This window comes from Phocoena sinus, chromosome 19, assembly GCF_008692025.1.
Source record: "Phocoena sinus isolate mPhoSin1 chromosome 19, mPhoSin1.pri, whole genome shotgun sequence".
NCBI classification, from domain to species: domain Eukaryota; kingdom Metazoa; phylum Chordata; class Mammalia; order Artiodactyla; family Phocoenidae; genus Phocoena; species Phocoena sinus.
Window position 1 is genome coordinate 11,894,311 of NC_045781.1, and position 18,349 is coordinate 11,912,659.

General features: G+C 48.6%; 1 long non-coding RNA gene across 1 annotated transcript; it reads left to right on the forward strand.

Moving 5' to 3' along the window:
• The first annotated feature begins 11,997 nt into the window (after positions 1-11,997).
• On the forward strand, positions 11,998-15,329 carry LOC116744346. The gene is made up of 3 exons (XR_004347018.1): positions 11,998-12,271; positions 14,417-14,707; positions 15,021-15,329. It is a non-coding gene; the product is annotated as an uncharacterized LOC116744346 (long non-coding RNA).
• The last annotated feature ends 3,020 nt before the right edge of the window (positions 15,330-18,349 follow it).

Genomic DNA, 18,349 nt, shown 5'->3' on the forward strand with positions numbered 1-18,349 from the left:
TCTCTCTGTTGTTTCTTGGGTTCCTTGATACCATCTACAAAGTTATATATTTTAAAATATATAATATATAAATTATATGTTTAATTCTTTATGGCTCTCTAAAATGATGAGATTGGTTTCATGAAACCCAGTATTATATCCCCATTTGACAGATCAGGAAGTTGAGTCACTCACCCAAGGTCACACATCTGATTAGTGGGGGAGCTGGGATTCAAGCCCAGCTTCTGGTCGACCTCAAGGCCAGTCACTGAACCACCAGGCTGTGAGGGAACAAGTCTAGGGTCTGCCCTCAAGGGTTTACATTACAGCCCATCAACCGGCTGGATCCTGGACTAGGGGACCTGTGACAGATGGCTCGCCAGGGCAGCAAGGGGGTCCCCAGGGCCTCTCACTGTTGTGGCCTCTCCCGCTGCGGAGCACAGGCTCCGGACGCGCAGGCCCAGCGGCCATGGCTCACGGGCCCAGCCGCTCTGCGGCACATGGGATCCTCCCAGACCAGGGCTCGAACCCGTGTCCCCTGCACCTGCAGGTGGACTCTCAACCACTGTGCCACCAGGGAAGCCCGAGCCATGCTTTCTTAATCCAAGCCTTTGCAGATGTCATTTCCTCTGCCTGAAACACCCATTCCTGACACTGCTCCTTTTCCCAGAAGAATGCTACTCATTCCTTTTTTTTTTGTATTGCAGTTTGCATTATTTTCCCCCAATAATAGAATGTCCTGGATGCCATTTCATACAGATGAGTCACATATAGATCTGTGTCACCTCTCTTTTAACACTTCATAGGATGCTACTCATTCTTCAGGCCTCAGCTCAAATATCTCCCCTTCTTAGAAGTGGCGCCTCTTCCAAGGCCCCGCCCCCATCCAATCCTTTCAAAGCTCTGTGACCCATCAGGCTGAGTCAGGGGCCCTCTGCTCCGCCTGGATCCTACAGGGCCCTGTACTTCCCGCATCCTGGCCCTAACTCCTCTCTGTTTCCCCCAGCCCAGGCCTGACCATCCCGGGCTGTCACTATCTGGCCCCCCACTGGACTGTGAGTGAGGGGTGGGTCTGGGGCTGTCACTTTGGGGTTCAGGCACAAGGCCAGAGAAGAGGCAATCTGAGCTATTCACCGCTACAAACCGCTGGCGAGTGAGAGGGGCAGAAAAGGCCTAGGACTTGGAGATGATTCGAACTACTGGACTGATGGAGCAACAGGGCACGCAGCACACAGAACGTCAGGGACAGAGTCGAGACCGTCTTCCATGCCAGAGGCTGATCTTTACACAACACCATTCTTCGCTGTGCCCAGAGCAGTCTTTCTCAGACACCCCTCCGTGCCCCCCCACCCCCCCACACACACGCACACCAATCCCTGGGCCCGCGGAGCTCCACGGATCCCTTATCTCCCGAGGACCTCCCACGGACTCCTCTTAGCTAGTTTCCCCATCTTCCCTCCCACGCCCGATGGAAACTCTCGCTCTTCACGGCGCTTCGCTCTTCACGGCGCTTCCCTCTCCACAGAGACCATGGATCTGGGATTAACCTCCCACTCTCACTTCCCCCAAGCTTCGGCTCTCTCAGAATACACCCGAGGACGCGGAGTTAACGTACCAGCCCAACCCAGTGGCCTCGTCCCAACTAACGCCACGTGATGCACTGCCCCCGCCCCCCCCCCCCCCCCCCCCGCCCAGAGGGCTTGCTTAGGGCGACGTCCAGCTCAGGCGGCTGCAGCGCCCCCTTCCTGGTTCGCTTTGGGAAGCTCCGCCCCCCAGGCGCCTCCTCGCCAGGCACCACCCCGGGAGGCGAGGACTATTTTGGAACCTTCCACGCCAGACTGCGCCTAGCGCCCCGCCCTTTCCGGAGCTCTTTGGAAAGCTCCGCGCTGCGGCCTCCCGGGGACCGAGAACAGACACCGCCCTACTGACAATCTGCTGCTCCCCGGGGGTGCTTCCGCCACCCTACGAAGGGCCACTCGCCGCCCGTGTTGCCTCTGTCTCTTCGGAAACGTTCCCCCTGCAAACAACCCCCCGCCCTCAAGGCGCCGCTCGGACCTCGGGCTCCTGCAAGACCGAGGGGATCACGGTAGAGTCTCCCCGAGCGCAGTAGAACAGCACCCCCGTGTGGCCCTGTCCTCTAGAACCCGCGGAATGGCCGGATTCGTGGGCTGCAGCAGAGATCCGCCAGACCTATGCTAAGGTAGAAAAAGTGTTTAAAAAAAAAAAACTAGTGTCACAGTCATGGACAACGTCATCTTTCAGGGTCTGGCTCAGGCGTTCACTCCGCTAGGAAGTGCTCCCTGATTCCTCCCATCTGGATCTCCGACGTCCCCCCTGTGCTTCCCCTATCCTGGCCCTGACCCCTGTGCCTGTGTCACCTCCATCCATTCTGGCCCTGACCCTCCGGGCTGTCATTGGGCCTGTGAAGCCAGGGACAAGAGCTGTCTTAGTCACCCCTGTGTTCCCAGCATCGCCCAGAGCAGCACAGAGTAAGGTTCAGACGACCTGCAGGGCACCTCCTAGGGAGCATTCATTTAGTCCCTCACAGCTATTTTGCTTAGTTTTGTTTAACAGTTTTGTTGAGGTGTATTCTACATATCATAAAATTCACCTGTCTTAAGTGATGTAATGATGCTGAGTGTTTCTGCAGAGTTGTACGGCCATCATCACAATCCAATTTTTTAATTTATTTTTTACAATCCAATTTTAGAACATTAACGTCACCCTAAAAAGACCTCTTGTGCCCACTTGTAGTCAATTCCCATTCCCATTCCCAGCCCCAGGCGATCACTGATTACTTCCCTTCATTATGTATTCTTCTCTTCATTTTACAAGCGTTTTCGGAATACTTGCTTCTATCAGATACTAAGTGCTGAGAGGATACGCAATGACACACACAGGCCCTGCCCTCAGGGACCTCAGAGTCTGGTTGGGGTGATGGCTAATGGGAAGATATATTTGCTCGCTTGTTCCTTCATTCAAAAATACATATTGAACACCTGTGCCAGCTACTGTTCTAGGCTCTAGGGATATAGCAGTGGGGGGGACAAAGAAAAAAATCTCTCTTTGTTGGAGTTGATATTCTAATGAGAGGATTAAAAAAAAGAAATAAGCAAGTAGATATGTGATTTAATGGTTGGAAGCCATGGCAAGAGTTTGCCTTCTGGTCTAAGAAGGACGGGAAACCACTGGAAATTTTCAGCAGTGGGGTGACATGATCTGATTTACGTTGTGTAAAGGTTCACTCTGACTGCCACGAGGAGAATGGATTATGTGGTGGCCAGCAAGGGTGAGAGTCAGGGTGGGGGAGTGATGATGACCTAGTCTAGGGCAGGAGCAATGGGAAGGGGAGAGAGTGATTAGGAGATAAAATCAAGATATCAAGCCGAGGACCTTAGTGGGTCAGTTGGGCTAATTTGCATATGGACTACAGTATTATATTAATCTTAAAGTTTCCTGGTGTGATTATGGTATTGTGCTTGCGAAGGAGAATATCCTTGCTCTTGAGAGAGGTCTGCTGAAATATTAAGGGTGAAATGTCACAAAATGACTGCAAGCAATTCTCAAATAGACCTTTTTCTATTTACAACTCTCTACCTATAGATATCTATATACATAGCTATCGATATATAGTCACCAGTAGTTAACAATTAGTCATCTCACTCTCACTTTCTATCAATATCTATATCTATATCTATTTATCTATCTATCTAGAAAGAGAGAGCAAGAGCTAATTGTTAAAACTGGTGAATCTGTATCAAGAATATGTGGATATCCCTTATACTTTTCTTGCAATCCTTTTTTTTTTAAAAACAAACAACGTTTTATTGTACAGTTGATTTACAATGTTGCATTAGTTTCAGGTATACAGCAAAGTGATTCGGTTTTATAAATATATTCTCTTTTGGATTTTTTTTATTGTATTGGATATAGTTCCCTGTGCCATACAGCAGGTCCTTGTTTTTTTTTTTATCTATTTTATGTATAGTAGTGTGTATCTGTTAATCCCAAACTCCTAATGTGTCCCTCCCCCTCCTTTCCCCTCTGGTAACCATAAGTTTGTTTTCTGTATCTGTGAGTCTATTTCTGTTTTGTAAATAAGTTCATTTGTATCACTTTTTTAGATTCCACATACAAGTGATATCCTGTGATATTTGTCTTTCTCTGACTTTCTTTTCTTGCAATTCTTGTGCACATTTTTTTTTTTTTTTAATTTGGCTGTGCTGGGTCTTAGTTGCTGCATGCAGGATCTTAGTTGTGGCATGCGGGCTCTAGTTCCCTGACTAGGGATCGAACCTGGGCCCCCTGCATTGGGAGCTTGGAGTCTTAACCACTGGACCACCAGGGAAGTCCCTCTAGTGCACATTTAGAAATTTTCAAAATGAAAAGTGGGAGGCGGGGGGAGCATCTGTTTTGGAGGTAAGCACAACTCGTTGATGGGTTAGCTCTGTGGAGTGAGGAGGGGAAGGTGCCCTCCATGTTGCCCAAGCTCCTGGCTTGAGTTCCTCAGTGGAAATTGCAGCTCTGGTCTCAGATGGGGAAGACTCTGGTGGTGGAGGAGGACAAGTATGAAGGGGAATGTTGACAGTTTGGGAAAGACATACTCGGTGTCAGTGAGAGGCTTATCAAGAAAAGAGAAGGGACTTCCCCAGTGGCCCAGTGGGTAAGACTCCACACTCCCAATGCAGGGGTCCCGGGTTCGATCCCTGGCCAGGGAACTAGATCCCACATGCATGCCCCAACTAAGAGTTTGCATGCCAAAACTAAGGAGCCCACCTGCTGCAACCAAGACCCGGCACAACCAAATAAATAAATAATTAATTAATTAAAAAATACATTTTAAAAAAAAGAGAAAAGAGAAACCACACCAGGTATTTTAACAGAGAGAATTGAATATAAGGATCAGGCTAAACAGTGAGACCTGCCTGACCTCCAAAAAATAGTTTATCCCGAAGGTGTTGGAAAGTGGGGCTGGGGCTCTGAGGAGAGGGCTGGGCCCTGTCCAGACCCCAGAGACACCAGGGATGTGTTCGTTGAAGACAAGGCCCCTCTCTGGCTACACCTGTTCAGGTTGGCTCCAGCTGTGCGATGGATGGCAGAGGCCTGTGGGAGATGGGCCAGGCTGGGCTTGGGAGCCGGTCAGCCTGGAGCCCACGTTTCATTCTCCAGGCAGTTGTGTCAGAAGGCACTAGATTGGGTCGGGGCATTTTTTTCCAGAAATTTTCTTTTTTGGCGGGGGTGGGGTGTGCCACGCAGCTTGTGGGATCTTAGTTCCCCAGCCAGGGATCTAACCTGGGCCCTCGGCAGTGAAAGCTCGGAGTCCTAACCACGGGACCGCCGGGGGATTCCCTCCAGAGATTTTTCTTTGTAGAAGAGCTTTATTTTTTATTTACTTTATGCAGCCATAGAGGAGAGACAGACAGAGATAGAGGATGGAATAGAGAGAGGAGATGAGAAAGAATGAAAGAGGGTTTCCCTGGTGGTGCAGTGGTTGGGAGTCCACCTGCCGATGCGGGGGATGCGGGTTCGTGCCCCGGTCCGGGAGGATCCCGCGTGCCGCGGAGCAGCTGGGCCCGTGAGCCATGGCTGCTGAGCCTGCGCATCCAGAGCCTGTGCTCCGCAACGGGAGATGCCACAACAGTGAGAGGCCCGCGTACCGCAAAAAAAAAAAAAAAAAAAGAAAGAATGAAAGAGGGAGATTCACTTTTGAGGAGCTGCAGGGTTTTGGAACAATCTTTGAAAAAGCCTTCATTCACATTTTGTGGCTGCCCCATAACTAGTGTGATTGATTCGTGGTTGTGGGAGTTTGAGCATGATTTGCTGCTATAAACAGTGCTATGGTGGACGTCCTTACTGCTAAATTCTTCCGTGCACATGTGCACACAATAAAACCATATTTTATTGACCCCTTCCTCCCCTACTTGTTAACACCTCTGAAATCAGAATGCAGCTTACAACGCTCGTGGGTCATAGTTTAACTGGCAGGTTTTTTTTCTCTCCTGGTGATTTGAAGTAACAACGCATATTACCATCGATGGCCTCTTGGATGTGAATGGTCACTGGAGTAACAGTAATACTCAGAGAAAACACTCTTGTAACACTTACTATGAGCCAAGGTAACTCATAATAACCCTGGGAGGTGGATACTGTTATTGTCTCCATTTTCCTGATTGAGCCACAGAGTGGTTAAGGAACTTGCCCAGAGTTGCACATCAAGGAAGTGATGGAGTGGGAATTAGAACCCAGGCAGTAGCTCCAGAGTCTCTTTGTATGTCTGAATTTTGCAGTATTTATTTATTTATTTATTTGGCCACACCCCGTGGCTTGCGGGATCTCAGTTTCCAGACCAGGGATTGAACCCAGGCCCCACGGTGAAAGCCCAGAATTCTAACCGGTAGGCCACCAGGGAACTCCCAGTTTCCAGCATTTAGTACCAAGTTGAACATTGTAGTTGAGATGCCTCCCCCACCACACACCCCCCCAACCCTGTTTATACGCAAGAGCCCCCGCTCCAGGTCCTAGATAACTGGATCAAAGAGATACCAATCCATCCAAAGGGGCACTTCGGACATTTGAGGCTGCATTGTCCTGTACACTGCAGCACGTTTTGAATGTCTAGCCATCCCAGGCTTATACATGCCTTTAGAACAGGTCTCAAAGTTTGGTCCAGGGTACGCTGGGAGTCCCCAAGACCTTTTGTGCACAAAGTTAAAATTATTTTCATAATATTACCAGGACGTATTTCGCCGAGTTCACTGTCATTTTCTCATGAGAAGTGGGATTTGCCTGCCCTCTTTTTGGATCTGAGCAGGCTTGTGAGTTGCTTATAACCAGCAGCATGTTGCAGAAGTGATGCTGCATGAGCCCCAAGGCTAGATCGGAAGAGGTGAGGCTGTTTCTGCCTCTTTCGTGAAACAGAGACACTGAAGACCAGAGCTGCCATGCAAGAACTTTGACTGCCCTGAGGCCACCATGATTAGAGGAAGCCCAAACCAGCCCACGTGGAGAGACCACATGGAGAAGCCCTGTGAGTACAAGGAGAGAGAGAGAGCTGCCCACACACCCCCAGCTGGTACCTCAACTGGGACACCCCCCTGTCCCAACTTCAGCCACCAACTCATTACATCCATATGGGATCCCAAGGCAGAACTTCCCAAAAATCTGACCACAGACAGGGTGAGAGATAAAAGGCTTACTGTTGTCGCTTTAAGCCACCGTGTTTTGGAAAGATTTGTTATCTAGCGATGGTAACTAGAAAGAGGGTGGAGTACAGAAAATAAGGAGCTTGCAGAGAATTGCAGCCTGGAGAGCTGACAGTAACAGCCGCTGATATTTAAGTGCTTTCTGTGTATGGGCACCATTCTAAGTGCTTGGCATTAATGAACTCACTTAATCCTCACAGCAGCCCTAGGAAGTGACTGTCATTACTATCTCCGTTTTACGGGAAGCAAGGCAGGGAGGACATCGGGAATTGGATTGCACCTCGGCTGTGGCTTCAAGCAAAGGGCATTACCGTTGAGGAACATGTGACTTGGCTCAGCCAGTCTGGGCATTTGGGTCCACCCCAGGCCACAGTGATTGTCTCTGGCACTGCCGTGTGACCTCAGCTGGACAGTCAGAGTCAGCCTTATTACTTTGTTGGGGAAATCTGAGACGAAGATGCACCCCTTTACCTGGGGGATATGAATGAGGGTCCCTCTGGCCCAGAGGCTGCTGGCAGCTATCTTGGGAACTGCCACTGGAAAAGGTGGGGCAGAGGGATGAAAAGAAATGGGGTCCTTGGTGACACTGCTGAACAGATGTGTCAGCTTTAGCTGAAGCCAGCCAAGTGTGGAATTTCCAGTTACAAATTTCCTTTACAGTTTAAGCCATCTGAGTCAGCTTTTCTGTTGCTTGTGTCCAAGATTAATCAGAATATTTAACAACCAGTGATTTGGGCACTGAGCGATCAGAAGGCTTCGTTGCTGTGCCTGACATTAAGGCTTTTTTCCCCCCTGCATTGGGAGGTCTGGGAAGCGGGGTGAAGGGGAAGTTAGAGTGGTCACAGCGTGGAAAATGTACAGATCTTGAGGCAGCATGATTTACCAACCGATACAGAAATAATTTAGTTTCTCAACAATCAACGTAGCAAGATAGCTTGTCCAAGCTGTGAAAATGAATAAACAGAAGCCTTATTTAAAATGAAGTTGGGGGCTTTCCTGGTGGCGCAGTGGTTGAGAGTCCGTCTGCTGATGCAGGGCACACGGGTTCTTGCCCCGGTCCGGGAAGATCCCACGTGCCGCGGAGCGGCTGGGCCCGTGAGCCATGGCCGCTGGGCCTGCGCGTCCGGAGCCTGTGCTCTGCAACGGGAGAGGCCACAATAGTGAGAGGCCCGTACCAAAAAAAAAAAAAAAAAAAAAAAAAAAAAAAAATGAAGTTGGGCGGCCAGAAGGGAGAGCTGTCATGCCCTGCCTCTCCAGGACAATTATAGACTGGACAGGAAGAGATGTACCTTTCTACTTTCAACAGGAAGAAGGTTACTGCTTTGCTACCCATCAGGAGGAAGGAAAAATTTCTTCTTGCCCAGCAACGGTCCAGCCACTAAAAGGAGACTGTTACAGCTCAGCCAAAGAAAAGCGATTAAACTTAAAGCTCCCAGTTTCTTCCACCGGACTCGGTTTATAACAGACCCTCCCAACTCTCCCTTCTCCTCTATAAAAGAATGTGCCTCTCCTTTGTTCTCCCCACTTGCTTGTGCTTTACCATAGAGTCCATGTCCCAAATTGTAATTCTCTGCTATTCCCAAATAAACCCATTTTGCTGGTAAAATTCCTGGCTGTTTTATTGTTTTAGGTTAAAAAAGCTGAATATTAGCTTTACTTGCCAACTGACGCAACCCCCTTTTGACATGTGCTAGAGTGAATGGATTTCTGTTTCCTACAACTGGGGGAAGAAAAAAAACCCTCTTATGAACTCTAGTCATGAATCAAACTTTAGGAAGTAACAAATAGCAGTGAAATCTCACTTTAACCGTATGAGGTCATTTCAGCTTCGGGTCAGGCAGAAACACTGTGGAGATTTTGACTGTGAGTTGCCAGGGGATCCGCACCCTTTGGCCCAGCAATCCCACCACTGGGACGCACAAAGATGTGCATCGAGGCATTATTTATAATAGGAGGAAATTGGAAACAGCTTCAATGTCTGGCAACACTGCCCTGTTGAGTAAACACCATGCAAACATTAGAGATTGTGTTTATGCAAAGATGTTTTAACAAGGGAACAGCTTATGTTTTAAGAAGGGAAAAAGCAGGACTGTATAAACAATTTGCTCACACAGTTATGTAAAACACACACACACACACACACACACCACTTTTCAAGCCTGAATAAAATAGAAAAGGCTGAAAGGAAATACATCAAAATGTTAACTACAGTAGTAATGTGGGATTAGGGAAGAGGTCTTTGTCTTTCTAGTTTTCTGTATTTTCCAAATTGTGCTTAACCAACAACGAACTCTTCTTTTTAATTTTATTTTCGAAAATTTTAACTTAGGTCATGAACATTTCCAGACAGCTACCAGAAGCAGAGAGACAATAAACTCACATGGGCCCATCACTCAGCTTCAAGAACTGTCAACATGTTGCCATTTCATCACCTTTCCCCTCTATTTGGAAATACTTAAAAAAAAACACAAGTGATGGACATCGTGTCCATTCTTAAATACCACAGTGAACATCAAAGTAAAGGGGGGAGGGGCTGCATCTCCTTATATAACTCCAAAGCCTTATCGCATCTAACAAAATTAACAAAATTTTACATGTCATCTCACAGCCAGTCATTATTCAGGTTTCCCCCAACTGTCTCAAAAACATCTCTTTACAGTGGTTGTCTTTGAATTGAGATACAAAGTACATTCACTGGTTTTTTTTTTAATATTCTTATTTACAAACAATAAAAGTCATCCACGGGGGTGTGTGTGTGTGTGTGTGTACACCGTTTTATGAATTTTAATAAATGCAGAGAATTGTATAACCACCACCACAAGCAGGGTTCATGGCCGTTCTGTCACTCCAAAAATTCCCTCAGGCTTTGTAATCAAGTGTGTTTGTTTTTCTGTATTTTTTCTTTGTTTCTACTGGGAGGAAAAAAGCAGTAATCGGAGGTGCTTGAAGCCCTGAAGTTATCTAAGATTTCAAAGCAAGGGTTATGCTTTGGGGGTCTTCTGCTCCAGCCCTGCTCTCTGGCTTGGGGGTCTTCCTCTCTTGGAGAGGCAGTTTCCTCATCTGTAAGGTGGGTGCTATGAGGACCCAGTGAGTAAGGAAGGGTGCCCAGGAAGCTCTCAGTGATAGCAGTGCTTAGTCTGACCTGCCCTTCCTTCTTTATTCACAGCCCCGCAGGCTGAGCCATCTCCTTGTCTGGGCACCAGGCCTGCACAGAGCAGCCATGCCCTCCTTACATCCTCTCCTCCCTCACCCTCACAGCCAACATGACTCTACATTCCGTGGTTTCTACTTTCCGTGGGACTGGAATTCACCCGCTCCTCCAGCCCAGAGTCCACAGGGCCTGTCCCATCTGGGTGCTTGCCCGGCCTCCAGCCTTCCTTTGGGTCACCTGGGCCCCCTCAGCACCTTCCCCCCAACCCCCAGCTTCCTAAATGTCACCACACCCTCTGGTGTGTCCCTGGATATCACAGAGACCTGCCAAGTGCCTCCATTCCCTATACAAGTTTATTTCCGGGCTTCTCTGGTGGCACAGTGGTTAAGAATCTGCCTGCCAATGCAAGGGACATGGGTTCGAGCCCTGGCCTGGGAAGATCCCACATGCCCCGGAGCAACTAAGCCCGTGCGCTACAACTACTGAGCCTGCACTCTAGAGCCCGCAAACCACGACTACTGAGCCCTCGTGCCGCGACTACTGAAGCCTGCGCGCCTAGAGCCCGTGCTCCACAATGAGAAGCCACGACAATGAGAAGCCCAGGCACCGCAACGAAGAGTAGCCCCCACTCACCACAACTAAAGAAAGCCTGTGCACAGCAACGAAGACCCAACACAGCCAAAAATAAATAATTTATTTTTTTAAAAAAGATTATTTCCCATAATAATCAGGAAAGGAAATAAATAATATTAATGGCCAGAAAAGAGATGCAAAGGCTGAACTGTTCTCGAACCTCATATATATATAAAATCATGCCAATAAAAAAGAATTTAAAAATAAATACTACAGTACAAAAAGGAAAAAGTAGCACTGCTATTTATTCAAAGTTTATTGAAAGATTCAAAGTTGGAACTTGGATCCTTTGGTTACAGTCTGATGTAATAAAACTTCATGTAAATAATTGAGTTTTTTTCTTCTTGAGGAGAGGGAGAGATTGGGAGGGAGGAAGAGACACAGAGAGAAACCAAGAGAGAGCGTGCATGCAAGCAGGTTGCATTTCCAGTGGCTACTTTACAGGGAGTCTCAGCGCTGAGTCCCACCGTCCAGACATTGGGCCCTGAGCACTTGGGGGCCACGCTGCAAAGCAAGCCCCCCGCCCCCGCCCGTCATGGCAAGGGTATCACAGGAGCATTACTTCCCGCTGCCTGGATGGGATTCAGAAATCCCATCCCTCCTTCTCCCTTTACAAGACCCCCTCCGCATACATCCCCGCCCCGGCCCTGTGCCCTGGCCCCGGCCCGCTCGCTGCCTGAGTTCTGAGTGGGAAGATGCGCTTAGTAAGCTGGAGAAGGGAACTGAGGCGGCGGGGCAGGGCGTGCGGGTATAAAAGCACATTGTGTTGGGAGAGAGGGGCCTGAGGGCCGGAAATGTCTTGTTTCTTAAGTTGGGTGGTGGGAACACGGAGGTTCATTCCATTTTGTTTTCGTTTGTTTTGTTTCTTGAAGCTGTTTATTGAAGTCGATGCGCATGCAGAACAGTACAGACCGTAAGTGTTCAGCAGGGTGAATTTCCGCCGGTTGAATGCGCCTCGGTCACCAGCGCCCAGACCAAGAAACAGTTTGGCTCCTTTCAGCGCATCTGCCGTCCCATCAGGGTCATCCTCATTCTGACTTCTGACGGCACAGACTGTCTTTTCCTGTCCTGAATTTAACGTAAATAGAAGCAGAATATGTATCATCTCGAGTATCTGGTTTTTTCCACTCAACGGCAGCGTGAGACTCATTCTTGTAATCGCGTGTAGTCATAGGTTGTTCTCATTGCGGATCCCGCTGTGTGGCTGTACCCAGTTTATTTATCCGTTCTCCACTGGCGGCGAAGGAGTGAGCCAAGTGGAAAGAGTCCCCCAGGCAGAGGGAACACCCAGTGCAAAGGTCCTGAGGTGAGAACATGTCTGGTGTTTCAGAGAAACAATAAGGAGATCCATGTGCCTGGAGAGGACTAAGCGGGGAGGAGAGGGCGGGGGACGAAACCAGAAGCAGATGGTGCAGGGTCGTATCGGCTGCAGAGGGGGCTCCAGCTTTTACTCTGAGTGAGATGGAGCAGGGGAGGGACTGGATCTGACTTGGTGTTCAGAGTCCCTCTTGAGAGTCCCTGCTTGAGAAAGGGACTGGGGGGTGGGGCAGCGGTGGGAGCAGGAAGCCTGGGGAGGAGGGTGAGACCCGGGTCGTCGGAAGTGTTTAGGCTCGGAATACAATTTTTCTCTGTGTGATTAGTGATATATTTTATTCGCTCCAATCATCATACTGTATGATTTTATTGTCCCCATTTTTTTCTATGCTTCCCCCCCACCCTCATTAAGGTTTGTTTTTTGTTTGTTTTTTGCGGTACGCGGGTCTCTCACTGTTGTGTCCTCTCCCGTTGCGGAGCACAGGCTCCGGACGCGCAGGCTCAGCGGCCATGGCTCACGGGCCCAGCCGCTCCGCGGCATGTGGGATCTTCCCGGACCGGGGCACGAACCCGAGTCCCCTGCATCGGCAGGCGGACTCTCAACCACTGCGCCACCAGGGAAGCCCCGGCTTCTTTGAAGTGACTGCGTTTTTTGTTTGTTTGTTTTGTCTTGTGTTTTTTCACTCTTCCTTTTCCCTCCACTAATTTGGAATCTAGGCACCATTTCTATTCTTTCAGGAGTAATCCTTGAAATTTTATCATGCACGCTGTAAAAACTCAGATCTGAAGTTTAATTAAAAGTTTAATCTTCAGACCAAACACTACCTGGATCATGGAGCACTTTATCTCCCCAGTTCTACTTATATTGATATTGTTGTCCAGAATTTTAGATCTCAAAAAAATTTTTTAACCTTTTTTTTTTGGAGATAAATTCAAATTTACACAAATTTGCAAGACTAAGAATAGCATAAAGAGCATTCATATACTTTTACTCAGGTTCATTTCTTGTTAACATTTTTACCCTCTTTAACATTTGCTCTGGAGACTTCCTGGTGGTCCAGTGTTTAGGACTCCACACTCCCAGTGCAGGGGGCATGGGTTCAATCTCTGGTCAGGGAACTAGATGCCACAACTAAGACCCAGCGCAGCCAAATAAATAAATAAACAAGTATTTAAAAAAACATTTGCTCTGTTATGTTTGTGGGGGTTGTATAATTTGAAGCTAAGTTACATACACATGGCCTTCTGCTCCTAAATAGTTCAGTGTGCATTTTCTAAGAATATAGATACTCTTTTACATAACCACAGTACAATGACTAAGTTCATAAGTTGAACATCAACATGCAAAAGTTTCTTACTCTACTATTTGTATTCCAGTTTTGTCATTGACCCAATAATGTTCTAATGTATAGCATAACTTTTCCCCCGATACAGGACAAGAGGATATATTGTACAACACAGGGAATACAGCCTATATTTTATAATAGCTATAAATGGAGTAGAGCCTTTTATTTTTTATTTATTTATTTTTTAAAAATAAATTTATTTATTTATTTTTGGCTGTGTTGGGTCTTCGCTGCTGCACGCAGTCTTTCTCTAGTTGCGGCGAGCGGGGGCCACTCTTCGCTGCAGTGCGTGGGCCTCTCGTTGCCGTGGCCTCTTATTGCGGAGCACGGGCTCTAGGCACGCGGGCCCCAGTAGTTGTGGCTGGCAGGCTCTAGAGCACAGGCTCAGCAGCTGTGGCGCACGGGCTCAGCCGCTCCGTGGCACGTGGGATCCTCCCGGACCAGGGCTCGAACCCGTGTCCCCTAGCATTGTCAGGCGGATTCTTAACCACTGCGCCACCAGGGAAACCCGGAGTAGAGCCTCTTAAAATTGTGAATCACTATACTGTACCTCTGTAACATATAATATTGTACATAACTATACTTCGCTTAAAAAATACAGGACAGGACATCTTTTGTAGGTAGCGTTGACGGAATTTGCTCATAGATTTGATGTAGGATGTAAAGGAAAATGTCAACTTCCTGAAACATTTTGGGGATTCACTGGACCCAGAGGCACAGATGATATGTCAGGAACAGTCTCTCTGTTCATCTCCCAGCCCTGTTTTCCCTTGTGTTGGCTTCACTTTCAGACTAGCTCTTACCTCAGGGGAGCCCCCAGTGCTCCAGGCCTAAGCCATTCCAGCACGGCAAGCCTACGAGGGCCCTCCCCAACAACCCCGCAATGGTTCCAGGACTGACTCTCATTGGTCCGACTTCAGGGACACGCCCAATCCTGAACCAACTGCAAAGGCCAAGGGGAGGGATTCACTCATTGGTCAGGCCTGGAGTCTTCCGGTGGGATCAGCCGTGTGGACTCCGAGGGAAGAAGGCAGTACTCCCAAAGAGAGTGAATGAATGCTGGGCATACAAAGCAACACCCAGTAAGGACCTGCATTCCTCATTCCTGGGGGCAGTGGTTCTCAAATCCTGGCCCTCAGATTAGCAGCAGCTCTTGGGAATTTATTTGAAATACAAAGTCTAGGTCCCTACTCCAGACTTACTGGGAGTGGAGCCCAGCAATCTGCCTTTTAACAAGCCCTCCAGGTGATTCTGGTGCCCTTGTTTTAGGATAAAAGCTGAATCCAGGTGATTCTGGTGCCCTTGTTTTAGGATAAAAGCTGAATCGCTACCACAAAGACACTTCAAAATATTATGACTTAAGTAAAAAAGTTTATTCTCACATAATACCCACAGGTGAAATGATCCAGGCTGGCAACGTGGTGATCCAGGGACCCAGTTTCTTTCCACTCTAACACACAGCTGTTTGAAGCAATCCCAAACCATCATATTACTTCGCTTCATGCTTATTTTTGAACTATTCAGAAAATGAACTCCGGAGACAAATTGCCTAGGTTCAGTCCAGGCTCTGACACTCAGTAGTTGTGTGATCTTGGGTGAGTAGTTTCCTTCCTCTCCGTGCTTCAAATGAGGAAAATGCAAATGTAACAGAACCCATTTCATAGGGCTGATGTGAGGATTAAATGAGGTGATATGTATAAAGCAGCACAGTGCCTGGCACGTAGGATGCACTATTTATGTATTAGCTATGATGATGATGATGATGGTGGTGGTGGTGGTGGTGGTGGTGGTGGTGAAGAAGAAAATGACGTTGACGGCGAGGATGACGACTGCAGTCAGCAGACCAAAGGCTGGAACCGGAGGTCGGTGCTCGCTGATGACTGTATAAGCATCAGCCACTAGGGGGCGCGTGCGGCTTGGGACGCGCTTACTCCGTGACCGTCAGGGGGCGCTGCGGCGCTTGTCTGGCGAGCATGGTGACAGTATGGACTATTTCCCTCTGGACATTCCAGAGGAGAACGCGCTGGTCCCGGCACGTGCCAAGGACCCCACAGCGCCGGGGCTAGAGGTTAGTGAGGAGGATGTAGGCAGGAAAAACCTAGCTCTTTGGCACACCCTCCAGTCCCGGCGCGGGATGAGAGGGAAGTTTGGGGCTCTCAAAACCCCACCCCACACCCAGGATACTGAAATTCCAATTCAAAGTTTTCCAGCACTGTTGGCTATCCCAGTCCCCATTCCTGGGACATTTATACAGCAAGATGGTTGTGGAGGGTAATGGGATAACTACCGGCAGCCCAGGCACGGGCGCTTGAGGGAATGGGAGTATTTGGGAATTGCCTGCAATGTTCGTGTGCTTTTCTTCTGTGAATGTCCAGAGCTTTCAACAGATTCTCAAAGGGATCTTTGAACAGAGACTGTTCAGAACTCTATCTCTTCCTCCAGGAAGCCTTCCCTGATGTTCTCTCAGACTGGCTCAGGTGCCTCCTCTGGAAACCCACAGCCTCTGATCTTCCCTGTCCCAGCCCCGACCCCTCTCCTGTGCCTCTCCCATCCCAGCACAAATGGTCATGTCTGGCAATGCATCTTTTTTTTTTTTTTTTTTTTTGTGGTACGCGGGCCTCTCACTGCTGTGGCCTCTCCCGTTGCGGAGCACAGGCTCCGGACGCACAGGCTCAGCGGCCATGGCTCACGGGCCTAGCCGCTCCGCGGCATGTGGGATCTTCCCGGACCGGGGCACGAACCCATGTCCCCTGCATCGGCAGGCGGACTCTCAACCACTGCGCCACCAGGGAAGCCCTGGCAATGCGTCTTTGTCCCTCACTGGAGCTCCATTAACGCAGGGACCAGGGATTTCTTGGGCACTAAAAATGTCAGCAGCATTGTCCAACACAAGGGCTGACATACAAAAAAAAAGGGAGGGGGCATTTGAAGGATATTTGTCTTCCTTACCCGTAGGCCTTTGCTGATGCTGTTCCCTCCGCCTGGAACACCCTCCTCCACGGCTTCGTCTAGCTCATTTCCCCATATTGTTTAGGTCTCAGCTCAGACATCTTCTCGAAGAGCCCTCCCTAGCTCCTACCGCTTACGGCTGGGCTAAAGTTTGTGTTCTCTGCACTCGCTTATTACAAAGCAGATATTATATAGAAAATATTTGTTGAATGAATGAATGACAGGTCAGTGTTTGGGCCAGGGTCCCTGTATTAGCTGAAGGGTCACTTCTTGACTCCCTTTGTAGAGTTTCTTTTTCTTTTTAACCACTTCATTGAGCTACAATTTACCTACCATACAACTCACCCATTTATTACTATTTTTTTAATTGGAATAAAGTTGTTTTACAATGTTGTGTTAGTTTCTACTGTACAGCAAAGTGGAGTTCCCTGTGCTATACAGCAGGTTCTTATTAGTTATCTATTTTATACATATTAGTGTATACATGTCAATCCCAGTCTCCCAATTCATCCCACCACCACCACCCCCTTTCCTCCCTTGGTGTCCATACATTTGTTCTCTACAACTCACCCATTTAAAGTGTACAATTCAGTGGGTTTTAGTACAAAGTTGTGCAACCATCTTCCCTTGGTGAAGCTTTGAGCCTCTCGCAGTCTGAGACCCTTCCGTGCCAAGGTCCCTGTGCTAAGTGTTTCTCACTGTCCCATTGAAGGGGAAAGAGTCTGGCCCCCAGGTGAGGAAGATCAGGTGAAGAACAAGATCTAGCCATCTGCCCTCACCATCTGACCAACCACAGAGCTTGGCATTTCCAGGAAGCCCTCGGGTTATGATAACAATCACTGAGCACTTGTCAGATGCCAGGTGAAGTTCGAAGCACTTGACATACAGAATGATTCATGTAATCGCCACCAGCACTCCTGTAGAGTAGACACTATTGGTATGATCCTCCATGTGGCACCAGTGGGAAACTGACCCTTCCTGAAGCTCATGAGGGGTCAGGTCAAGAAGGAGCCCCTGTTCCCCACTTATACAACTTGAGCTGAACCTGGAAGATTAAAATTGATATCTCGTGGACCAGACCCACATGGTGGTTATAAAAAATATTATTATTTAAAATGGGGACATTTCCCTCTCTGTTCCATCCACTCCTTAAGCAGAATGTCCCTGGTTGCGTACCCTCACCTTTGTACTTTGATTTTCTTATTCTGCACCTGCTTCCCTCTAGCATCACTCACCTGGTCCCTGAAGCATTTGAGTGTGAGAACCTAACACTAACAGGTGGGTGAAGAATGAGTCAGGTACAGTCTTTTGTATTGTTTTTTTTTTCCAGTGCCAATGGGCTCCCCCACTCCTGACTGTCCCCTGTCCTCTGAGCCTATGCTCATCCAGGCTTTTTGTTCTTTTGGGGAGGAGGAGACCTTTGGACTCCCCACGTGGTCAGCAAGAAGGCAGCGGCCACTGGGGAGGAGGTCCGTGCTGGGCTGTTTACCATCACACACACAGCTCATCCCCACCTCCACAGCCTTCTGTGGCCACCCACCAGGACTGCCACTCCCTGCTCTGCCACAGCCAAATCCCAGCTGGAGGCCCAGGTTTGGATGCACCCCTCCAGTGACTACTGCTCCCACCTCCTCCCCATGGCCCACTTGTACCAGAAAAGCTCTAAACTTCTTTGGGGGGAATTCCCCGGTGGCGCAGTGGTTAAGACTCTGCGCTCCCAATGCAGGGGGCCCAGGTTCGATCCCTGGTCAGGGAACTAGATCCCACATGCATGC